At 41.1% G+C, this 25,943-nt stretch overlaps 1 protein-coding gene across 4 annotated transcripts in view; it reads right to left on the bottom strand.

Annotated features, from left to right (window-relative positions):
- P2RY12 (purinergic receptor P2Y12) overlaps positions 1 to 25,943 on the bottom strand; it is a 497,887-nt gene that overhangs the window by 144,915 nt on the left and 327,029 nt on the right. Inside the window, exon 1 of one of the 4 annotated variants that reach the window (XM_085634889.1) lies at positions 18,785 to 18,865. The exons of the other annotated variants lie outside the window; for them this stretch is intronic. The gene's annotated coding sequence lies outside the window, so the exon portion shown is untranslated. Of the gene's footprint in view, positions 1 to 18,784; positions 18,866 to 25,943 lie in introns of those variants that run through there. 4 annotated transcript variants of the gene reach the window in all.

The raw sequence follows: 25,943 nt of genomic DNA, 5'->3' as shown, positions 1-25,943 counted from the left end.
ACGACAAGGCAGGAACTTGCCCACCCATTAACTCTGGATTCCATGCGTGTCAGCCCTCCCAATATTGGAATTTTAACTATGACATATGGTTTACTCTGGTTTGAATTTCTAAAGTGGTAATGATTATGTGGATAGATCAGTGTTGTGATTATTATTCCATCATATGCAATGATCAATGTAGTTACTTTACCACATTGTATGAATTTTACATATCATGTTTGTTTTGCATGTTCAGATTAGAAGCAGAAATGACATGGGAGGTGATTTTGTAATGACTAGCTACTTCACACGAAGAAAGAGTAAATGCTGATTATTTTGCGAGATTATGTTGTTTGACTGAGTACCCTGGTTGTTATGGTTGTTAACATGTTTGTTTTTTCAAGGAGTTTTGTAAAACGTAGCCTTGAAGATTGATTGTAGTATTACTGTTCTTAATGGCTGCTAACCTTGTTAAAAGAAGAAAGATATGCACAATTCTCTTCTCCATTTTTTAAACCAAATTGATACTTTCCTTCATGCTTGTTTGGATGTTGTAAATTTACCCCCCTTTCCTTTCCCTTTGAGAACTTTATCTCTAATTAGTTCCTTGAACCGTAGTGCTCAGTACTGAAGTTTTTCAAGAGATTCAACAAGTGAGTTACAGATTCACCTGAACTAGTAAGCAACTCATTTCTACCTCTGAACTTGCTGCAATATTAATTCCATCTCAATAACAACCTTAATTGAATTGTCTTTGGTTCAGAGGGAAGGATAAGAATCTACTACTGGAGACCAGCTTTGCCTCATATGTTCATGCACTGTGTGTTGCAGGATAATGCAGATGACGTTACAGTCCGGACTTCTTCAGATTGTTGCCTTGAAGCATGAAGTTCTATTTAGAGTTGAGACATGAGACCTTAACGGTACCTGTGAACTGTGTCTACTGCACTTTTTCCTCAATTTTTCTATCAATTGATTATTTCTCTACTTATTAATAATACTAAAACAGTAGAAAGCAGCACTTTCTGTGGTCCCCAGCAAAAAAACATAGCTGATTTTTTCATATTCATAATTCCCCAACTAGATAAGACACAGGTATAGAGATGTGCAATGTAACAAAAACATAAACTTATTTCTCAAATGATATTTATATTAAATACGTGCTTCATTTATGATAAAGGTAATGACGACCTTTTCACCTTCTTGCTAGTTCTTATTTTTGATATTAATAAGGTCATCTTTATGATTGATGTAGATTAATGCAATGATGATTGGCTTTAGTAATTGATGCTATTGCCCATATAAATTGATGGAATTGTTTGAAAATATGTAGAGAACGATACAGATGAAATTGCATTTATTGTATTCTAGGTCTGATAGGATTACATTAACTGTTGATTAGCAATACGAATGAGGTATCATAATTTTGTATGCCACATTTGAATAATTTTATTATTATTGGGTTTTGTCGCTCTAATTGAGTTTTATAGTGATTACAAAACCTCTGTGATAAAACCAGTAAGCAGCAATCCATCCCATGGTCTAAGGAAGGTAGTTAGTATTCATCAACAGAACAAAACATTGATTATCTCAGTGGTACAGATCACTGAAATTATTAATCCAGTACTTTCCTTTATGATGGATATAGCGCATATGTCAATTACCTTTTATCCTTCAACCCATATATCTGACACAGTCAAATTCCTTCTTTCCTCCTGTGGTATACCCAAAACCTTGAATAGGGGCTTACACTTGGGTTTCTGTGCATGCCATTGTTTATTTATTACTATGTGTTTTTGGTTTGTAACTGGCAGGAAACTGTTTTCTTTTGTATTAAATAAAAAAAAACTTTGTCTGGTTTTTCCACAATCCAATACCAACAATATGGTTTCCTCCAAATTAAAATACATATAATTTGAAACACACCATATTGCAGCATGAACAAGTTGCATATATAGAAATCATAGTGGGGGTATTATATTTGAGAACTGTTTAGTGAATTATTATCAACTAGTTATTTGCATCACATAATGTCGAACTAGTAGTCCTTTAGGTTTGTCATTATACTGACAAATCAGCCCACAGTGAAACCACAACTCTAGGTGTGCTTCTGGATATTGAATTCAGCGGATCACTTAATATTATTAATTGATTTGCTTTAGGAATATTTACATCATATGAGAAGGCTTTTGTTATCACGAATAAAATAGGCATACAATCTGTTTTCTGTAATTGTTTTCCTTAAAGGCTGAGGGGTAGGTGATCTTGCACTGAACACGTGTGTCTTTGCCCTCATCACAAACTGCATTTTCCCTAACTGGACACAAGTGATTGCATTGTACTTCTTTCCTGCTGTAACCAATGCAAACATGCAGTTTTCTTTATTAACCTTAATAAGATATTATCCATAATATCTTAGCTAATTGCCAGTTTTGGAAGCTGGCTTCAGCTCAGAAGGACAAAACAAACCCAAAACGTGACAGGGGCTATAGCCCAGCAAACTTGGTACCTTTGTTAATTCCCTTGTAACAAAACTATAACATATTTGATTTTTTCAATGTTTTTATTGGCTTTCGAACAGGATGTCGTCTTCTGCAAAATAATATGTCACTATGAGAAAAAAAAGGTTGGAAGAGGACAAGGAGAAAGGAAAAACAGAGAGGAGATATTACAAAACTTTAAATGAATGTTAGAAGGACAGGTTTGAAGTTTTATCAGAGAGTTCTTTCAGTGTTGTCCTCCCTTAGATTTGTTCTTGAATGTCTTTTGAGTAGCAGTTCCTCTAAAGCCACTACCATATTCTTGGTCTGATGTTCCCTGTTGTCCCTCATTCTAAATGCTCTCATTTGACACACCAGTTTCTAGTTACTTAAGATGGAGATTCGTCAAGAAATTGTAGATATCCTAAAATCCTGCTGTAGAGCAAGAGCATGCATCTGTGTCACTGATTCCCATATTGTGATACAGTTGTTAGTTGGTAGGAGGTCTTTCTAAGCAAGAGTAAATAATTGTCTCATCTCTACATGAGAGAGGATCACTATGTTTGGCTGGATTTTTGGAATGAGAATTTACCACAGGGAAATGTGAACTTACTGCGCTGTTACCTTTGATGCTTCTCAACATCTTTATTTGAAGGCTATGTTCAGAGTCTTATTATTTCTGAAAAACATTGTAAGACCATTATTTCTTGAAACGATCCTTTAGTAGCCAAATGTTCACAATTTGCCAAATTGAATTTGGTAGCATAATGAAACCCGGTGTTATATGTTGTGTGCCCTAAATACTTTGAGGGCAATGATAGCCTACAGATAGGCTGAATGAAATGCTTAGTGAAGACAACAAAGATTATTTCCAGAGCTTCCTTGCATAGTTCCCAGGTTTGAGGGGTCATCTCCCTAAAACCAGTGCATTTTGTCACCCTTCTAAAACCTGCATTATCATTCTTTTTTGTCTTTGGTGACTTGAATATTTGAATGGATGACTCAATGACACACCAGAATGATTTTCTCCAAAAATAATATATTTTCTTTTATTTAGTGTAACCACAGCCTCATTGACTTTTTCCTAAACTTTAAGACCACATTATCTAATTTCTATGCTCATATTGTTTCATGCAGAAGCTCACCGTTTCCCTGATCACCATGGTCTTCTATTGGTTAAATGTATGTTCCTTCACATCCTTTATTTAGCTTATGTAAGTGCTGTGTTTCCACATTCAATAAATATGGACATTTCACACACAGAATACAGATATTCCATTGAACAAATTAAAATGGGTACAGGATCAAACTGCTCATAGCAGCAACATTTTGACATTCTCTGTAGACAAATCAACACAATCATCAACCCCGCTCATTATACTTCAAATAATATTATTTGTCAACAACTTTACAATAATGTAACTCATTTTCATCTACAAATTGAAAAACAAGAAACATCAAGGGTGTGGCTGAAAATGGTTTGACTGTGCTAAATACATGATGTATTCAGGACATCTAAGCACTGATGGCTTTTCTTTCACTTGCTAATCCAGTTTACACTTAAAATGTTCTCTTTCAATTAAACACACTAGTTTAGTAGTAAACCCTTACCCATTGTTGAATAACACATTATTTTACTCAACCCAGTGTTTAACGTCCGGCTAATTCTCCTTATAACCGATGTTCATCTCCCCACATTCTTAGAAAATGGCACTGATATCATCTATTAAAGAAACCCAACCTGGATCATTGAAAGTGTAAAATTTCACTCTATGATTACATTGCCCACTATGGCCAAATTCACTGACCCCATTGATGAAAAGTACATGTTTTAAGTTGCTTGCAAATCTTTAAGTGTCTGCATGGCATTGTGCTGTCATACTTTGAATATAGTCCATCTTTGTGTTCTATCTGGTTGGCTTTGCACCCTTCCCTTAGCCTGTTTATCATAATGTTCCATTTAAATCTGCTGTCTAAATGCAAAGCCAAATGCTGCAAATTTGTCAGTGCTGTTCTCATTTTGAATGATTTACCAGCTGATTTTCAATCTTTAAAAGCATTCTGAAGCCTCTAGACAGGCTGAATGGAATCCTTGGTGAAGACACAGAAACTTATTTCTGGATCTTCCATTACATACTTCCCTCACCAAAGTTCGAACACTTTATTTGCCATCACAGAGAGATCGAATTAGAGAGCAATAGATAGATAGATAGATAGATAGATAGATAGATAGATAGATAGATAGATAGATAGATAGATAGGAGAGAGGATGGAAGAGAGGAAAGAATGTGCTAAATGACAAAAAAAAGCTCTCCTCAATCTTCTTGACACTATGAACATTTCTTGTCATATGCTAAGGCATATTGATCATAAAGAAACTTATCACTCAGCAACCCACAAAAAGGCAGCATTCGAGTCTTCGTCTTCACTGCCATCCAGACTCTCAACTGCCAGCTACTAAACAGGCCCAACCATCGGTAGAGGATGTGGCCTAACGGCTAAGGTGATTGACCTCGAAGCTAGGGAACTGGGTTCAAGTCTCGGCAGGGACGCTCAACATCCTGTGATTCTAGGCAAATCACTTAATCTCCCCGTGCCTAACAAAAATGAATGTGTCCATCTGTAACGCAATTGCTGCTCATGTAAAGCACTCTGATACCTTTGGGTCTAGTTTGCGCTATATATATATAAAAAAAAATCACAAATTACTAATCTTAATCTGGTACATACCATCAAACACAACCAACAAGGCCCACCAGTCAACAACACTACACTTTCAAAAACTTCCACATACATTCTCTTACACAATATCAATCAGCCCTAGTTGTATTTCAGTTGAATTCAATCAACCACATACTGCAAGACAACCTTGGCACACATACCATAATTGTTATACAGAAGCAGACCTCTCTTTAAGAGCATCAACCATTGAAACAACACAGCCACAGAAACCCCAATACCTAACCATGCTGATACATGCAATAACATCAGCCAATTCTTAATTTAGAAAATCAAAACAAATCTGAGATGACATTGACAGCAACAACAGTGATCATTATCGCTCTCATCCCACCATGCAGCATGCCTTCATGGCTGACCTTCAAACAGTCACACTCACTGGCCTCATCAGCACTCTGAACGTCTTCAAATCCACTAGCTTGTTTCAGCCACATTCACAATTTCGAAACCCTTTTTTGGAAAAGCCTTCATAATCTTCCTTTACACAGGCAACTTCTCACTGGGACAAGGTATCTTCCTCATCATATCAAACACATCTTACCATTACTGTCCCATTTCACAACTACCCTTCCTCAGTAAGATAACAGTTGAGTCATTCAACATTTAATTGCATAATAAATGAAAGCCAAAGACTTTCTAAATTACTGTCAATCAAACTTCATTCTGGGCCACTGTACCGAGACAACAACTAACATGAAATATATCATGCTCTGCTCATCACTGGTAGGGGCCAACCACAACTTGTAGTCCTCCGTGATTTGTCAGGTGCTTAACATAGTTAAATATCTATGCAAATGAAGATGGCTACACTTAGTCAAAAATGAACCTGGATACATAAATTATAATAAAAACAGTGGTTCATCCTAATTAACTAAGCCTTCATCATAAATTCAGCCAGAACGGTCTGTTAAATCCATGCAAATCTTACTTAATTTAAATTAATTAGCACATCTAATTAAGTCTTAAAAACAGACTGTCGTATGAAACGGATCTGTATTAGCATTTTCATACAGATGTTATGTTTCATAAATTAAACAAAGTGGAGCAGTGCTCAGGGGCTTGTGATGTAGACAGTGGAACAAAAAGAATACACTTTTTTACAAGGTCATATCTTTGAATCCTTCAATCACGTTAATGGTTGATATGTCCACTTTGCGTGTGGTTGACATATCAGTGCTTTATGGCTTATTAATCTATGAGTCGTCACCAGGGCAATAATTATAACTGCACAGCATCTATAAGACAAATTAAGAAACTATTATTGTATTCAACATACAATACTTCACAGGCTAAAAACAAATAATGTATGCAAAAAGGGTCACAGTGAAGCTCACAACTGCTAGCCGAGGCAAGAACGCCGCACTTGGAAAAGTTGAATAATAAAAGGAACTAGTTAAGAGTAGGAGTTCGCTGAAAACTATTCAAAAGTAATGGTGCCTACAAATGTAAGCTTACCAACAAACGTCTTTTATGTTAGACAACGCTTAAGGTGGGAAATAGTACGTCTTCTGGGCTACCAAGTGTAAAGGCAAGTCCAACCATGATCTCTCCTATGAAGTGAAAGGAACCCATTAAGAGTATGACTCTCACCATCATAGTGCCATGAAACAAAGAAAAAATACTTCGGGCTTACCAACAAGCATGAAAGATATGATTTACTTATGTAATGAGCAAAACGCAAACAAAGGTAGCAAATGTAAAGTCAAAAACACCTGATTGGGCATGTTATGTAAACATTTAAAAGGAAAGCTCAGTCTCACTAGTAGCAAGTGCATAACATCTCGCAAGCGCGTCCTCATCAGCCAGTGCAAAATATAATACTGACGCATGCTTGAAGACCCACTAATAATGAATGAATGAATGAAGGAACATTTATAGAGCGTGTGGTTACCCTGAGGCATCCCAGCGCTAAGGCACCCGGTAAGCTATGAAGGAATTACTGGAAGAGGAAGGTTTTCACTAGTTTTCTGAACTTAAGAAGGTCAGGTTCAGAGCGTATATGCAATGGAATACTGTTACAGAGTCTGGCCCCATTATATGAAAACATTCGGCCTCCACTGCAAGCATGTTTGATCTTAGGTACACAGATTAAACCTTTTTTCCCTGACCTAAGATTTCTGTTGGGAACGTACAGTTGATTCCAGGTGCGGATCAAGGGTGGGCCCATTCCTGCCAATGATTTATGAATAATACAAAGAGCTTTAAATTGTACTCTTTGCTGGACAGGAAGCCAATGAAGAATGGCAAGGGCCGGCCTAGCAGAGGAACGTTTAGGAATGTTCATCAGCATACGTGCCGCACAATTCTGTACGATTTGTAGTCTTTTAATAGTGGCCAGGGGGGCTCCCAGGTATAACGCGTTGGCGTAATCAAGCAGCGACAGTACAATGGCATGTACCAGTAATCGTCTCTCTGCAAACGGAAGCATTGGAAGTATCTTTCTAAACCTTCTGAGCAGTCCATAACAGTTTGCTGCCACTATACGCGATTGCTCTCTAAAATCCAAGTTGCAATCGATCCAGACTCCTAAACTCTTGACTCGATTTTTTGGGACCGGGGGGGGTGCGCCTAGGCAGTTAGGCCACAGGTGGTCAATATTAGAAGGGGCGGAGTGCCCAAAGAGCATAAGCTCGGTCTTGGATCCGTTAAGCTTCAAGAAGGAGCTGCTCATCCAATCAAAAACTTTCTGAAGGCAGGTGGCCAGATCAGGATCTGATCAGTTGAATTGCTTTAGGGAGACAATCAATTGAGTGTCGTCGGCATAAGAAACAACCTGTACCCCAAATGGGAGTACTGTTTCTGCCAACAAACTCATATAGACATTGAACATTGTGGGGCTCAGGGAGGATCCCTGAAGAACCCCACAAGTCAATGAAATAGGCTTTGAAGAGCACTCTCCTTCAAAGACCGTATATACCCTATTTTGGAGAAAGGACTGTAACCACCTAACTGTAATTCGAGTAACATCATATATTGTGTAAACTGTCCATGCAAGAAGTTTTACATTGGGCAAACGACTCAGATTGTAAAAAAACGGATTTTACAGCATAAGTCAAGAATTAAATGTGGGAAACAGGGAGCTCCCTTGGTCCAACATTTTCTAAGTCATAACCATTCAGAAAATGATTTACATTGGTCTGTACTGTTGGTACTTCAAGATGCCAACAAAGATACTCTCCAAATGAAACTGAACAGACTAGAAGCAAGGTTAATAGAAAAGTACCATACAGCATCGCAAGGCCTCAATGACAGGGATGAAGTGTTATCGTTACTACAAGATTTTCTAACATTTTCGAGTTTTATTCTTTTGTTACCCTTGCTATTGAGCTGTTTTATTTATATCTGGCAGCCTGAACCATTATTACTACGAAATAAATGTGGTCTGTATCACAATTGTAACCTTAGGGTTGAACGTGTGTTGATAGAATAGGAGACAGTTCGATCCTTAATGTTTGTGAATCTGAAGTGACTTGTGCAGCATCCGCTTAGTAATATTGTTTGGAGTGGCAGAATTAATTACTTGACACGGGGTGGCTTGCTAATCCTTTTGAATTCTTTCTATGATTTATTTTCTTTCTTTTTTCAACCTACTTTATGTTTATATTATAATTTTTGCCGGTGTAGTTTTGGTCTATGCAGTAAGAGGAAGTTAGTATTTCTTCCCTCTTCCTCTGCTGGCACGTTAGATGACGTACGAGTCCGTCATCCTTTTTTGGATTTATTTGCTTCCGCGAACTCCGGTCACGTGATTCCTTTAAGGAACCGTGTGGAGAGGCGGATTTGATTGCGCCGAGCTTGTTAGAGAGTGAAAGGTACGATACCAATAGATGGTTCTAACCTATACTTCCCTTTTAGAGAATAATCATTGGTCGGGTTTCCCCAGTATTTATGCGCTGTTCCCTCTTTTCTTTTCTTCGTGTTAGAATCTTCATAAGCAATACATTGCAGCTTGGAGTTGCGATTTACGGGTTCCCCCACGATGCGTCACTCGATGAATTGGTCCCAATGGTAAGATCGAGGCTACCTTGTGTTATTTGTATGACCTTGAGATACACGTTTTGGTATTCATTTAGTATTTAGTATTTTGAATAGGAATAAAGTGATGTGCGTTTGTTTTCTTTTTCTTACATATTGTTTAGATCGCATAGTCCTTTTTATTGAGACATAAACGCAGGTGAATTTGACGGTCCGACACGGATTCCTTCCCGAATGGTAATATCACAGTGTTCTTAATACGGCGCTTTTAACTAATGAGACTCACTCTTGTAGTAACGTTTATTTCCTTTTTCGTTAAGTTATTCTTTAATTTGATTTTTCAACTTTTCCGTGGTGCATTTCTACACGGGGGTGCAAATCTTGTAGGTGTTGTGGTTTCTTTCCCTACACGCTTTCTGGCTTATTATACTTGAACTTCATTGGGACTGCCCCTCCAAGAGAGGATTTGTTTATCACTGATTTCTTGTGTATAATATGTAATATGTATAATATGTATAATATATATATATATATATATATATATATATATATATATATATATATATATATATATATATATATATATATAGTTGTACATATTGTAAATAGATTTTTATATTATAGGTGTTGTCCTGGGAGAGATATCCTTATAAACCCTAGTCCTGACGAGGCCCTAAAGCAAGTTGGGCTGAAACGCGTCGACTTTTGGACATAAAGAGCCCCTCATAAATTGAAACCATCTGTTAAACTGATATACGAAGTACTAACAAATTGTTTAGAGGTGTACAAGTGTTATTGCCTCTTAGTATTGCTGAGTGGGGCTACTTTAAACAAATGGAATGCTCATAGTAAAAAGGAGTTAGCATCCATAGTCATTTATAGGGGAATAAGGAATGGATGATATGTTCCTTGTTTATTTGTATTTTGATTTTTTCCTTGTTTTCTTTATTTGATTTATGTTTATTAAACTATATGTACAATTGAATATTTGACACTTCATGTGTATATTGATAAAAGGATTTGTTAAATGAAGCTGTGTCCAGACAATGATATTAATATATGATTAATTCTAAAAGTAAGTAATTTATCTTGAAGGAATAATTTATGGTATCCTTCGCATTATGTGAAGAAAGTATATGATCTGTTCCATCGCATCACTGTGTCTTGGTTATTATTGTATTACCCAGATGCGGTTGGAATATTGGGTGACCCCTGTCTATATACTGTGTAACCACCTAAGAGCCAGCCCTGTCACTCCAGCATCCCTCAGTCTATGTATCATGAGATGATAGTTGACAGTATCGAAGGCTGCGCAGAGATCCAACAGGATAAGGGCAGCGCAGCCTCCACTGCCAAGGGTTTTCCTGATTTCTTCTGTTGCCGCCAAAATGGCTGTTTAAGGTCCTTCTTGGGGTCTAAAGCCAGTCTGCGTAACATGTAGACACTTATTGTTTTCCAAACAAGCAGATAAAATACAGCTAGATGACTCTTATAAGGAATTATCTTTGGTGTAGAAGTGCATCAAAAATAGAGAAGAAAAAGAGAGCTCTCTCACGGGACTAAGGAAAAGTTAAAAAAAACTTATCAATTAAAAAAGAAATCTGTAAGAATAAACAATTTAACAAAAACGTTTTGAAAAAGACAGCGAATTTGTTTCCCATGACTATGAAAGACAGACTATACTATCTTGCCTATCTAATTGCGCTTGCAATGCAACTGCTTAAAATATGCAGAAGTGGTGTAGACAAACATATGACATAGTTGCCCTGCTCCATGAAGTGAAAACTTTTGAAAGCTAGGTGGACAGCCGGTGCTTGTTTGGCATGCCAGGCAAGTGGAGGGACATGTCGTGTGCCATCTTGTTTCAAGTGTAATAAACTTGTTATCAACCACAGATCGCATCTGCTTTCAGCCTTGACCATTATTCGGCACACTAGAATATAAACCTGTCTGAAGTTGCAGCCAATGTTAGGTCACCAAACTGGCAAAGTATGCCTATTATTATGGTTAATTAGTGGACCATACTTTCTATGTCTGCATTCTATGTTTGATATTAGTTTGGGGAGCACTAATTGCACCTAAAGTCGATGCTTGCTTTCCACACCAGAAAATACAGAGTGTTTGATTGCTGCAGATGTCCAGTTTGGTATTCCCACTGGGAAACATGGATGATTAATGCTAGAATGTAAAGACTACAATTGGAAACTAGTTTCAATTTTTTAGTGGTCTGACCCAGCAAGTGCAAGATTTGGACACGTGTACCATCATTTGGAACATTACTCATGCAAAAGTAGAACATGCAAACATGAACCTAACTTTTGCAATAGGTGGTCAGAACCGGAATGTGTACTGTGGAGAGTTCTGAATCTGGTAATTTGTGTCTCCTTCCTAGAAATCAGAATAATATTACATTCATATAGAAGGAAGAGGTTAGCACCTTACTGAGTTTAGTTAAAGTATATTTTCTCTAGACTATTTCTATTCTATTTATTTCTAAACTGAATGTACATTCAATCTTCTTATCCTACTCCTGGCCTACTGCCACAAAGCCAAGTAGCCGAAAAATAATACACTAAAACATGTAATCTGGGTAGTAATAAACAACCCCATGACAAGCTGGCATAGCTACCTAAACCTCGCATTGGATGCCTTGGAGGTTCGAGAGATTGGGTCAAGTGACCCCCTTGTATCCCCAGTCTCAAAACTGTTGTTTAAGCAAGCTAAACTAATATCAAGGCTACAACACTGTATGATCCAGGGGTCCTGCTGACCTACCTCTCACTGCCTTTTGGTAAGGTCATGAAAAACAGATGATGAGTCTACGATTTGGACGAATCCCTCTGAAAGCCTACTGCTATGGTCTGAGGAACCATGACGACACCAACTGACAATGTTGTTTCTGTGCAAAAGGAGAGGAATCTCTAACTCATATTCTCTGCACCTGCGAAAAGCTGCTCCCGTTAAGAAAGTTCTGGTTGCGGCCAATATGGCGTACCCTAAGTATCAGGACCTGCCAAGGCCCCGTGCAGGCTTGCCTGAAAGGTGACTCATCGCATCTTACAGCTCGATTTCTGAAATTTATGAAAACTGTGCTGGCACCTTCTGTTAACGTGGTGGACTCTGAATTTTCGATATGCTGTTAAAAACTAAAGACTAAAATATTGCACTTTACATGGGCATTAAGAGTTAACTTTGCACATCAGATAACCTAGCACCTTAGGTACTGGGGATACAGGCGAACTGAATGCTATATAAGGGTGGGCGTAGTTCGCGAAGTAGCACTTCGCGAAGCTACGCAAAGTGAAGTTCGCACTACGCGAGCTACGCGTAGCACTTCGCGAACTGCGTAGTAACATGTTCGCACTGTGCAAGATGTTGTTTTCAATGATTGCACAGTGCGGACAAGCAACCGGCACTGTGCAATCATTGAAAATGGCATCTTGCACAGTGCGAGCTGTAGTTTTCTGCTGCTCGAGTAGATTTTTACTCGAGCGGCAGCTTTCTCAACGCGAACTGGTAGTTTCTCATCGCGAGCGGTCGCGAGCATACGCGACCCCTCGCAATGAGAAACCTGACCTCCTCGCGTTGGGAATCTCGCCGGGAGGTTTATTTTCCATGCTCGCGATCGCGAACAAGGAAAAAGTCTCGCCAGGATGTCATTTTGCTTGCTCGCGGTCGCCAACTTGACGTTGAGGACCGCGAGCAAGCAAAAAATGACCGCAGCACTACGCAACACTACGCTACGCGTGTTCGCACTGTGCTACGTGCAGTTCGCGTAGTGCGAAGTAGCGCGAACTTCGCAAACTACGCGAGCGTAGCGTAGTGCTTCGCCCAGGCCTAATGGTATATGCCCCTCACGGACGTTTCACTCGCCCGCATCTGACCAATTTAGGATTTGTTCCCGTCCATCGATCAAGTCACCTTTGGACCGACTTGCTTTAATTTTTTCCGAGATTTGTCTCCAATGCCCGGCCCCCGGACTCCTATTGTTCCCGGTTGCAGCAATGTTTGATGCTGACCCTTGAGTACTTATACCATTGATTACGCGCCGATTCATGCCCGCGTTGGTTCCACTTCTATTGGACTCATTGTACTTACCGATACTACGCTCAGCACACGTTTAATTATGACCATTGTCCTGATGATGGCCTGAAATTAATCAGGCTGAAACGCCGTCGACAATCCTCAAAGAACTTTGGCTTTCCTGTGGTCACCTAAAATTTGTTCAAACCAGATTGTATAGAATCATTTTCCTTGACCACATAGTTATTATATTATTCATTTTTCGCCATTCACGCTGTCTTCACCCATTGTGTCTCTGCGCCGTTCACTATCACTAGCACGCCCAGTGCTCACTTTTGTGTATTTTGGTCATTTGTACCTTTATTGTACTGTAGTTCTGTAACAACTACCTACAATATATACCACTTTTCTATTTTTCTTGTGGTCTCCCTTCCTTTTTTCCCCTTCCCTTTGTGATTTACATCACTGATTTGAAACTTGCTATTTTAAATGATATCCAGTTGAGACGTTGTTGTTTTGCTAAAAACTATTGCCCGGTCTCTGCTGGGAAAAAGGGCTTACTCCTGTTCATTGTTTCATATGCCCCTCAAGGTCTTTATGATCATGTGGCCAGATAATATTATCCACATTGTAGGCCTTTTAACCCATTACATTTAATTGCCTCCAACTAATTTTTAAGTTAATATACCATAAAATCCTTGCACTTTCTTGGTCCATTTAGTACATGTAAAAAGAGCACTTTTTGCCTTTGGAGGCTAGACACTAATACCGGGGAAAGCTAAACCAAAGGGAATGATGGACGGAGTGTTGAACATTGCAAGCACTCACCCTCAGTCAAATGATTTGGGTTTAATCCATCATCATTCTTTAGCTCACTCCGCCACCCCAGTTCAGAAATGGCCATATGCAAATCAGTCTGACCCTGTGCCTCATGGTAACAGACCAGCCCGAACTGCAAAGCCACGTCTTCCCTGGACCGGAAACAAGCATCCTGGGACCGGTTTCTGGCTAATCAGCCGTCATCAGCCAGGCTTGCTTTAATCCAGTGGCAAAGTGAGCAACGGACCTACGTCTGGATTAAACCCAGATCAGTTAACTGGGGGTGAGTGCTTGCAATGTTCAACACTCCGTCCATCATCCCCTTTGGCTTTGCTTTGTTCGCCCTAAGTAGACAGGGTATGCGCAGACGTGGGTCCCTTGCTCACTTTGCCACTGGATTCAAGATAGCCTGGCTGATGAGGGTTATGAACCCGAAACCAGTCCCTGGATGCTTGTTTCCGGTCCAGGGAAGACATGGCTTGGCAGTTCAGGCTGGACTGTTTCCATGAGGCACAGGGTCAGACTGATTTGCATATGGCCATGTCTGACCTGGGGTGGCGGAGTGAGCTAAAGAATGTTGATGGATTAAAACCAAATCAGTTGACTGGGGGTGAGTGCTTGCAGTGTTCAACACTCCGTCCATCATCCTCTTTGGTTTTGCTTTGTTCGCCCTAAGTAGGCAGGCTATGCCCAGACGTGGGTCCCTTGCTCACTTTGCCACTGGATTCAAGATAGCCTGGCTGATGAGGGTTATGAACCCGAAACCGGTCCCAGGATGCTTGTTTCTGGTCCAGGGAAGACATGGCTTGGCAGTTCGGGCTGGACTGTTCCCATGAGGCACAGGGTCAGACTGATTTGCATATGGCCATGTCTGAACTGAGGTGGCGAAGTGAGCTAAAGAATGATGATGAATTAAACCCAGAACAGTTGACTGACTGGGGGTGAGTGCTTGCAGTGTTCAACACTCCGTCCATCCTCCCCATTGGTTTTGCTCCCTAGACACTAATACCTCCAGAGAAGGCCTCTTAATTGAACAGGTTGTCAAATCCATTGCAGTTTAAATATATTGCACTTTACAAAGGCATTAGCATGCAAATTTACAACCGAGGCAAATAGAGCATTCCTGAGTCTGGTAGGCCAGGTAATACTATATCCGAGGTAGACCTCCAAATTAATATTCAGTTAAAACATTGCACTTTAAACACACTTCATTCACCTAGGCCTTAACATTCAAACTAATATTTGAGGTAAAGTTAGCATCTTAGGTACTATAGCAACACAAAAAGATGATGGACGGAATACTGAACATTGTCAAACATTCACCCACAGTCACAGATCTGGGTTAAATCCATCGTTTTTTTTCTCTTCATGCCACCTCAGTTTGAACCCAGCCATATGCAAATCAATCTTGAGCCTACACCCCATGGGAACAGTCCAGACTGATCCATCAGGTCAGGTCCTCCCTGATCGGTTCTGGGGTATCAACCCTCATCAGCCAGGCTAGCTTGAATCCAGTGGCATAGCGAGCACCGGACCCATGTTTGGGCATACCCTTCCTACTTACGACTACAACAGCAGCACAAAAAGTTGATTGATGGAATGGGTAACATTGTCAAAGATTCACCCCTAGTCACATGTCTGGGTTAAATTCATTGTTTTCTGCTCACCATGCCACCCCAGTTTGGAACCATCCATATGCAAATCAGCCTTGACCCTATTCCTCATGGTAACAGTTCACCCCAAATCACCAGGTCCTCCTTGGACTGAAAAACAAGCATCCTGGGGCAGGTTTTGTGGTGTCACCCCATATCAGCCAGGCATCCATTGGCATAGCAAGTACAGGACCCACGTCTGGGCATACCCTTCGTACTTAGGGTGACTATTGCAACACAAATTATGATGGACGGAATGCTGAAAATTGCCAAACATTCACCCCCCAGTCACAGATCTTGGTTAAATATATTGTTTATTTGCTCACAATGCAGACCCAGTGTGGACCCAGTCAAATGCAAATCAGTCTTGACCCTGCTCCCCATGGGGAGTCCAGCCCGAACCACTACTGGCGTGGCATGGTGAGCAAAGAAATCATGGATTTAACCCAGATCTGTGACTGGGGGTAAATGTTTGGAAATGTTCAGCATTACATAAGGTATATAAAGTAGGTGGTAAGAAAGGAGTGTGTTGCTTAACTACAAGAATGCTTTCTTCCACACCTTCTGCACCTGTCTGTCAAAAGTGAGTGTAGGTTCAAAAATCACACCAAGGTTCTTAACTATACCAGTTGAGGTCCTCTAAGATAGCCATAGATCCGTGTAAGGGCTCATCACCTTGTTTGATGCCTATAAGACACTACACCTGCGGACTGATGCTGTTGGTAGAAGTTTGATCAAACCAAAAAATCAGCTCGTTGACATTGGCATATGGGAATGTCTGAAAGCCAAAGGACTGCATTAGATTCCCAAGTGGCTGATCATAAAGAATAAAAAGTGCCAGGAAAATACCTGAGCCCTGAGTCACACTGCATTACAGTCAGATTGCTGCAGACATGAACAGAAAGAAAGAGACCACCTGAGTTTTATGAACCAGGAAGGAGCTGGACCTATCTAAAGTAGAGTGAGATAACCCCCAGCCAGTCGACTAGAAGTTGGTGGTTGACTGTCAGAAAGATGGAGGGCAGCTCTAACAGCAGAAGTCCCTCTTGTACACCTGCATCTCTTACGGCTAGTAGCTCATCCAGAATTATTGTCTCAGTAGAATGCCTAACACTGAAACTTCCTTGCATGCAATCTAGGAGGTCCCGGGCCTCCTGAGAACTGGATAGCCACCTAAAAAGGTGTTTCTCCATGATCTTAGATAAAGCAGGAAGCATTTCAATGGGAGAAATGTTTTTCGGTACATCTAAATCAGATTATGGTTTATTTGATAGGGAGATAACTAACAATCCCATGATACTAGGTCTGCAGCACCTTCCATAACTAATGCGCCCAAAAAGACATGTCCAACACAGGGGCATAATACAGGCTCCTGCTGCCTCTGCTGTGCATGGGGGAACTCCCCTTTCTGCCGGTCCCATTCAGAACAAGCCCTATGAATGTCAGTGAGATATTCAGGGTCAGACTGTGACAGAAAATAGGCCAGGGCACCAAAGTAAAAGTAGCCCTTGTTAGCGAAGCATATAGTTGAAAAAGTAGTAATATATGCTCACTAAACAGTAAAAACAGGCCTGTCTGACAACAAAACTATCCCAAAACTGCAAAAAAAGCGTCCCACACACTGATCTGTCAGACCATCCCATCGGGCAATGCCTGATTGCCCTATAGGCCAGTCCGACCCTGGATATGGGAGACTCATTGGCTCTCACACCATTCAACATGGGAGCCCCATCATCTTGCATTATGCCTATCGTGGCCGGCGTAACTCGCGAGTGGGGAGGCCCGAGGTTGCATGGGGAGGAGGTCGCGCGGGGAGGGGGTCGCACTGAGAGTTTTACTTTACATTTTTTTAAAAACTAACTTACCTTCGCCGACCTGGTCCGGTCCTGCATCGTCACTGCTTTTCTGCTCCTGACAGGAAGCAGCCAGCTTCCCTCCCCTCAGCCAATCACAATGCTGCAATGGCAGCATTGTGATTGGCTGGGGTGCCGACCTCACAGGCATCTATGGGGAGGCCATTTTCTCCATGCAGCCTACATGGAGAAAATGCAGAGTGCGTATGACTGGTTTGGTCGGCCCTGGGGCTGACTTTTGTAACTGAAGAAAAGTGCTGTCATCATAAGTAGACCAGGTGCCAGAGATGTATTTAAGTAGATTTATTGTTCAAGTAAGATGGTACAGGATTGCCCCACCGGGAGCAGCATCCTGCTGCTCAGCCCCTTCAATCTAACTGATCACACACTCCCAACATTCCATGACATCACACTTATACAGGCTGAGCAGCCAGGACTAGGAAGTATAGGATATAACACTGACCAAGCAGTCAGCGCCCTCAGAGTGGACACACCACTCCTCCACTGCACTAGAGAAGACCCGCCTACCCGAACGGCCCCAGCCAAACCCTTCTGATTTCACGCAGTGCGAGAAGCAGAAACATAAAATGGTATTTATTTAGAAAGCGGTGGGCGACGCTCCTCCACCCACTTGGAGGAGCCGCCCCTGATTAAGCCACTTGTCCAGCTGGTAACACAGGAATAAAAACAACAGCAAATAATAATGAGCTATTCAATGTCCAAATTAGTGAAGTGATTATAAAATTAAACTTTTCAGTTCTACAACGACGGCTCACAAGAAAATATATGCTAAAGGCTGGAATGCGTTACGGTTTTAATTTATTATTGGGTCATCAAAACAAATGATAACATGGCATGTGATTATATAAAAGCAGTAGCCTGTCTATAAGCTCATGTTTTGAAAATCTACATATAAATTACGTGTGTGTCAGTTCATATGTGTGCTTAGTGTCACCACAAGCAGACAGGAATAGTAACCCATTGGAATAGAAAAAGTACGCAGTTACAGTCTCTCATAATGGAGTGTTAGCAGAAAAACACGGAAAATATAAACATTTTGATTCATAACCGATCCACTTGCATACATGATTTAGGAAATAAATCCTTCTTTCATTAGTCAGAGCTAACATTTGAGCTATAATCGAGTAATAGTTTTACGAAGTCTATTAATCATGTACCCCTCTAAGTTTGCCTAAAGAGTGTGCCTTTATCGTCATTATTGTAAGCATTCGCTTCATCAACACTAATTAACATATTTACCCACATTGCTGCGTTGTCCCATCACGGTAAAGACATGAGTTTCCCCACACTAGGCACGAAGGTTAAATCCAGCCGTCCATCTAAATGAATGAAAACACACACAGGAGCGAAGGTGCTCAGATTTCTGAAGCTGTTATGTCCGTGGCACCCAGTGCCAGGCCACTGTGTAATCAGGATTGAGGCAAACACTACTGGCAGGTGTGCTGTACATTTGACTTTAGATTAATTCTCTCTGCATACACTGCTGTGAATGTATTACAAATGGCGACGAAGGCTTCCCTCAAAAGTACCTTCGAGTTGTATATTTAGTTTTTTGTATATATATTTTTCAGTACTGATATTCGTACGAGGAAGGGGATACAAATGCCCTCACACACATCACTGTGACCAGAGCACAAGACCCCCTCCCAAAAAATGGGGGGGACTAACCAAGTTAGGCAGTATGCAAGTGAAATCATGGTGTGTGACGCCACAGCGCATGACGTCACAGTGCATGACCTCATGCATATGTTTAGCAGGTCTATCATGAGTTCATTTAAGCGCATTACTAGATTTAACAATTTAAATATTGGGTCGGGGTTGTGCCAAAAAAGTGGTGGAACCTGACGCAAAATCTGGGTCTCAACTAATATATTTTTTTTAAACTCTGTCACAAAGAAATTGGCAACAAGGAGACATATGGCAGTATATCTGTTCTTCTTAATTGGTTGCAAAGTCTGCATTTTAAAATATCTTATGGGGTAAAGGCACTTTCTGCAAAAATGTTTCTGTGCCCAGCACATTTCAGGGAATATTAATAATGGAAAGATAACCCTGGAGGTTAATGCATTTGCTGGAGGGATCTGTGTTTTGTCTAGTCCCAGTTTTGAAACAAAGTAGCATATATGACTAAAGTGTCACCTTGCTAGCATATCATGTAACATGCAGATGACAGATTTTTATTTTATATAGATAGGTAAGTGGGTTACTGCCTTTAACATAGAGATCTTTTTGTTACTTGCAGTTCATAAATTGTAATCCTTCTATTATAGCACAGTGAGCTATGAAGAACATGTGACTTCTATACTTTGTAACCTTCACTGTGTTATTTGACACATCTTGTACATTGATCTATACACTTACATGAATTATTGTCGATATTTAATGTTTACATGTGATGTAAAGTGCTCTGAGACCCTGCGTTGGGATGAGTGGTGCTATAAAAGAAATGAAATAATAGTATTTACATTTTTATTTCTGCAAAAAACTAGGGCAGACCTACTTATCTCAAATTCTTTACAGTGCATGCATATGTCTTATATACAGGAGGGACTGAACAAAGTCCAAAGCATACCCTCCCTTAAGTACTTGTGGAATGATATCATAAGCTGTGTGCCTTTGTTTCTGCTTTGTTGCATTTGAATCTAAGTGTGAGGCACCAGACCTCACCCAGCCAGGATACAGGAGCAAAAGGAGGCCTGCTGGCCCCTTAACTTCGACGTTGCATGCTGGTTGCTGCTGGAAATGGAAAGCAGACAATGTGCAGGCGCTGCTTAACGTGTCCTGGTGTCTGAAAATCACACTGGGACAAGTTCAGCATAATATGGTGGTGCCCAACTTCTTGGCTGGGTGGACAGAGCCTACCCTGTCAAAACAGTGGGTAAACGCCATTTACCCACATGCACCACCGACTTGTGCCCTGACTGTGACTGTACCGGTTACTCGATGCATCACATATAGGGCTAGGTTCTACACACTTAAATCCTGTCTTCTTTCTTGAGCTGAACCGTTTTGAATGTTACAGCAAGGACTTCTGTGCTGTCGAACCCGTGCACAAGTCAGGCATGGACACAAGTGTATGGAGTGCCCCACTATGTTTTTCGAGGGGGTATTTTTGTCTCCCGAGCCAAAGCTGAGAGATGTCATCACGTGACCCACCACTGCAGCTGCTTGCAGCACTGTATGTGTATGTAACGTCCCTCAGGGTGTTTCGAAGCCTCCCTTCCCACTGGAAACATACCTTATATTTGTGAGAGAGCCCCCGTGAGGAATTGTCTTTGAATTTCTTTTCTTAATCTATATTTGCAGTATAACGCTAATATGTACCTGTGAGTGTAGAGATTTGTTATACGTGGCTGCTTAATTTGCTGAAACGTGAAGGCAATCATGTATGAGAGCACATCCAAGAGATAAATAAAAGTGGAAATATACCATTTTGTAGCTTGATTAATTCTCAAAACACAAAATAAATACGGGTAAATACCAATAAGATGGCCAAAAAAGGAAAAAAAAACGATAAATACATAGGGAAATGTAAAAAAAAATATACCATAAAACAGGGAACCTATTCATAATATCCATCCTAATTTTCACCACTCTTTGAAACCTGGCTTGGATTATCACATGATCCCAGCCCTACTATGTCACCAAATCAGTTCCCAAACACCTAGCACATTCAGGTGACGTCAGCTTCAAGAAACAATTGCTAACCTTCCCTCATTACCCCAGCCTTCTGTGTATGGTGTTTAGAAATGACTAGGTGTGTTTTCTGATCTAAATTGAGACCATACCAGTGACTCTGTTACACAAAAAGTCAGGGTCCTTAGTAGCTGAAAGATAAATACAAAATAACAGGGGAAATCTGCGCATATTAGGAACATTAACCCGTTCCCCGCTCATGACGGAACCACTCCGTCATGAGCCACGGGTGCGCTGTGCTCATGACGGAGTGGATCCGTCATGCTGCGGCCGCTCCTCCCACGCGGCGCTAATTCCCTGCCTGTGCGGGCGATTAGCGCAGTGGGTGGAGTCATGAGCACAGCTCACCCGTGACTCATGACGGCGTGGCTCCGTCATGAGCACAGCGGCGCCGTCAACCCCCCCCAACCCCACCAGCGCTGCGGCGGAATTCGTGCCGCAGCGAAGGGGTTAAAACGTGATTGTGATCACAAATGGCACTGTCATTCTTTGCGAGCAGGCTTTGCATCATACATCACATGGGGCCATAGCATGTATTAGGGCGCATTTTCCCTGTTTGCACCTTGTGAGCTTAAAACAGGTGCGTCGGGTGCAAACAGAGAATGTGAGCCCTATTACATAGAATGTGCTACTCCCTGGGGAGCTGCGAACTCGTGATGCCCTGGGGGCAGTTCGTTCAAGTGAAATACGGAGCAGCTTTGAAGCAGGCGTGCCGTGTTTTTCTGTCAGTAACTGCACCCGCCTGCAAGGGGATGTCTGGGTGGTCCGAAGGACCCCCTTTACTCCTAGCAGACAGCTGCTCTCAGGGGGCGTGCTGACAGTGCTCCACCTTTTAGGTGGTGCCCTGTCATTGCGCCGCCTGACAGCTTCTTCGCATTTGCATACGTATCTGCTGCCCAATCTGTAATATTCCAGTGCCTTGGGCTGTGCAGAGCGGGTGCAAACACCTGTTGTGCCCCCAGAGAACTTTGTGTAATACAGCCCATGTCGTTTTAAAGCCATTCTTGTGTTTCTTCACAGGCTGTTTTATTAGATGTTCTGCTACTGCGAGGTCTCTTTCCTACAGACTAATACTATGTCCATGCCAGCAGTGAGATGGCTGGAGAGGTTGTTGCACACAGCGAAATGAATGCAAAATGACAAAACTCATGTGCTTTTTTTACTGCCTCTTGCCCTGCTTACTTCTTTGTCAGAGATACATTTTTGTCTCACAATGCTCTGAGTGGAGGAGCTGTAGCCTTCCACTAATGGCTTGTGGAGAGCTTATTTCTTACCCTTTCAGCGCTCATATTAGTGCATCTCTTTCCTTAGTTTCTCTTCCATCCACTTGTTGCTCTGGACATTCCAGTGCTCACGCCTGAACCCTTCTTTCTATTTACTACCCTCCTCAACTCCACTCATCTGTGGCTCCCTGAATTGTATTGGACCACTCCCAAACCTGTTCCTTCTTTTTTTTACAGGGATCTGCCAGCTGCCTCCATTTTTCCCTTTTTTTCCCTTTCCAAAATATCAATTAGCCATCTTTGAGGCGTAATTTAAAAATAGCAAAAATGGCAACCACTGCCTCACAACGCATGTACGCATGCATCACAACGCATCTGCATGTATGGACAAGTGGATCTACTTGCATGAGTATGCATCAGTGGCCATCTTTGAAGACTTACATGCAAATGTGTGTGTTATGGTGCACACTTATGGATGAATCATGGCGCAGGTGTGCAAATCAGGAGTTTTTTTTAATATATGATAACCCACTCCAAGATAGTGGCCCATGCATTGGCATATGTCCACATGTATCATGACACACTGGTAGCTATTCTGGCATTAGTTATGTCAGTGCAAACAAACATTGGCAAAGCCCATATTCTGGCCTTTTACAATCGTGACCTATTGTCGTTTCCAATGCTTTTTCTCTTCCTGGACTGACTGAACCCATATTTATACCAAACAATTTTAGGTAACACTTGTGGGCGTTTATTTAAGAGCCCCATCACAATTCGAGGTTTTCTATTTCTAGAGCTCCTTTCTCTCATTCGTGAGTTTCTGTTTATGCTACGATTCATTTTCAAAGAAAGCTGGTGGTCCAGTTAGGGTCCAAAACATTTGTAGCATTAACAATGTTGGCATAAACTTTCAGTGTCTAGTTTTAAAACTGTCCTCCTCACACTTAGGCACATAACAGGCCATGGAGGTGGGCTCATCTGCTTAGCATCCATCCTTCTGTGGGAATTCCATGTTTTCTTGAGCCCATTTCTGGTGATCTTGTCTTCTTGGACAGTCCCTCCATTTCTAGGAAAGACACTAGGGATGCTTATCAACCAATTTTAAGGCATGACCCCAAATTAGCGTCAACCCAGACATTCTAGAGAGATCCAAAAGAAAATAGGAGACTACAACATTATAATTTGCTGCTGGTCTCGATTTCTTCTGACTTGCGTATGCTTGCAGTCCTGGTTTCTATTCATTCTATTCAAACATTATGGTCCTACTAGGAGAACACCAAGGCAGAAACTGGAGGATCAGAATCTTCACTATGGAAAGATTTGCTGCTTTTAGTTAGTCTGGCTATGGATTTGAACAAAAACAGCAACTTGGTGCCTTGGTTGACTATGCTCTTACCTTGGCTCATTCTAGATTGATCAGGTCAAGAGTGAATCACATATGAATCTTGTCACCATATTGCAGGCAACATTTTACAGGATAGATTTTATAAGACTTTGATTCTTCATTTTTCAATTGCCATGTTACGTTAAGCAACCTTGTCCGTAAGAAGTGGTAAGGCAGGTGGTCAGACTTCCTAACAAATATTAGAAAAATTCCTGTGTTACATTCCCATTCCCCTACTTCCTTGCTCTTACTTTCGCAAAGAGCACGTCACAGACTTTAAAGTTTGTGTTGATGTCCAAAAAGTTACAAGAACAATGTAAAATATTTTAGTTTACCTACCAGATGCCACTGTCTATACATTATAATCATTATTGTATGATAAGGTGCTTGCAGATTTCAAGGTAGAACGAACTCGAAGATCTCTGACTCCATTTTATTCCTGAAGATTTGTACCTTACTGCACGAGTACCACATATATGTTGTTCCTGTCTGCTAACTCTTCCAACATTTGGTGGAGCCACAATTGATACAGGTCTGTCACAATTTTAAGACACCAGAAAAAGCATAACATATAAACGCTTTTATTTTTTGAGTAAATTGATGACTTGACAGCTTTCACAAAATCACAGGACTATGATTTCTCCCTGATCCAGTTTTGTTTCAGACTGTCACTATACCTTTAACAAGCAGGGTCATTGTCTAGTGCTTCATACTGATGTTTCCTATCTGACGAGTCCTGCATAACAACCCATTCAATGTGGGTACGTTTTCTTGCGTCCTTAGCTTTTATCTCACTAATATCTTAGATGAATATAGACAGATCAATCTTTCTTGCTTTATTGAAACCCCTGCTTGCATGATGTTGAATGTTTCTACATCAGCCTAAAGATGAACATTTAATGTTTTTGAATGGCACTCAATGATCAAAACAAAATGGTGTAAAACCTATGTTGCCCTCTATGTGGATGAGCGATTATGCAAATGAGTTCACTGCATAGGACTGACTGCTTTGGCCCCTATCAGAAGCTTGTTAAGGGGATGCAACATGACCCCATATCCGTTTCCTTTAGTGACTCAGCAGATAATATAGCATAGCTGTTTGTATCATACAAGTTCTATCAAATGCTCTACTACTGCCCCTGTGTGGAATTCTTAGAGATTTTACTATGGCTGGTTACGTTGTTGCTACTCCTTTGATGCTTCTGGATGGACTCTGAAAAGGATATGGAGGACGATGAACGTCTGGTTGATTCTTATCCGAATCTTGGTGTTCAGGAGGATGGTGAAGACCTGACTTCTTCCTACTGGATCTATTGGAAATTGAAAGCACTGCCTCACTCTATCACCTTTCTATCAGGATGGGAACCATTGCATCCCAGTTCGTACAAGCAGAAACATCCAGTTCACACAGCTCAGCTGAGTTGTCTTCCTACTATCATCCAGTGCAGGAAAGGCTATCTAAATTCATATCACAACGGGAAGATCAGTCTGCAGGCGCGGTAATCACAGGTAAGAGTGGTAGTGCAGTGGGGCGGGGCGCGGTGGGTGGTGGTGGAAGTTGACAGGTGACGGTATAGGTAAAATTAAATAAAAACATGAATTAAGCCACTTACCTTGCGCTTGCGGCATCGGCATCTCGGTGAAACGGCAAGCGCAAGGTTAGTGGTTTTATTTAGTTTACCTATTCCCATCGTCTGTCGACTTCCACCACAACCCCCACCCCGACCCGCCCCCGACCTGCCCCACTCTTACCTGTGCCAGCCACACCTGTGGAAAGTCTCAGGAGAAACATTGAATAAGCTCTGACTTGCAATAATAAGAAAAATTAAATGACAACAGATAGGGTGTCTTTAATGAGGCAGAGCTTACTATTATCTTACTCCATTCAATTATTCAACTGAATACTTGTGAATCATTATTGCATAAATGTACACTCTGCATGACCATTGCTTGCTGAGCTATGTGCTCTCCTTTTTGCCATTCACACAAAGCACAAACTACAAAATGAATAACATGAACTATAGCTTGAAACAAGCTTATTTATCAGACTAATGGTCCATGTTATCACATTCCTGCATTACTAGTCTATTCTCACAACT

Source organism: Triturus cristatus, chromosome 11 (genome assembly GCF_964204655.1).
Source record: "Triturus cristatus chromosome 11, aTriCri1.1, whole genome shotgun sequence".
Lineage (NCBI taxonomy): Eukaryota > Metazoa > Chordata > Amphibia > Caudata > Salamandridae > Triturus > Triturus cristatus.
Note: the sequence above shows the minus strand (reverse complement) of the source record. Positions and strands in the feature narration are given on the sequence as shown.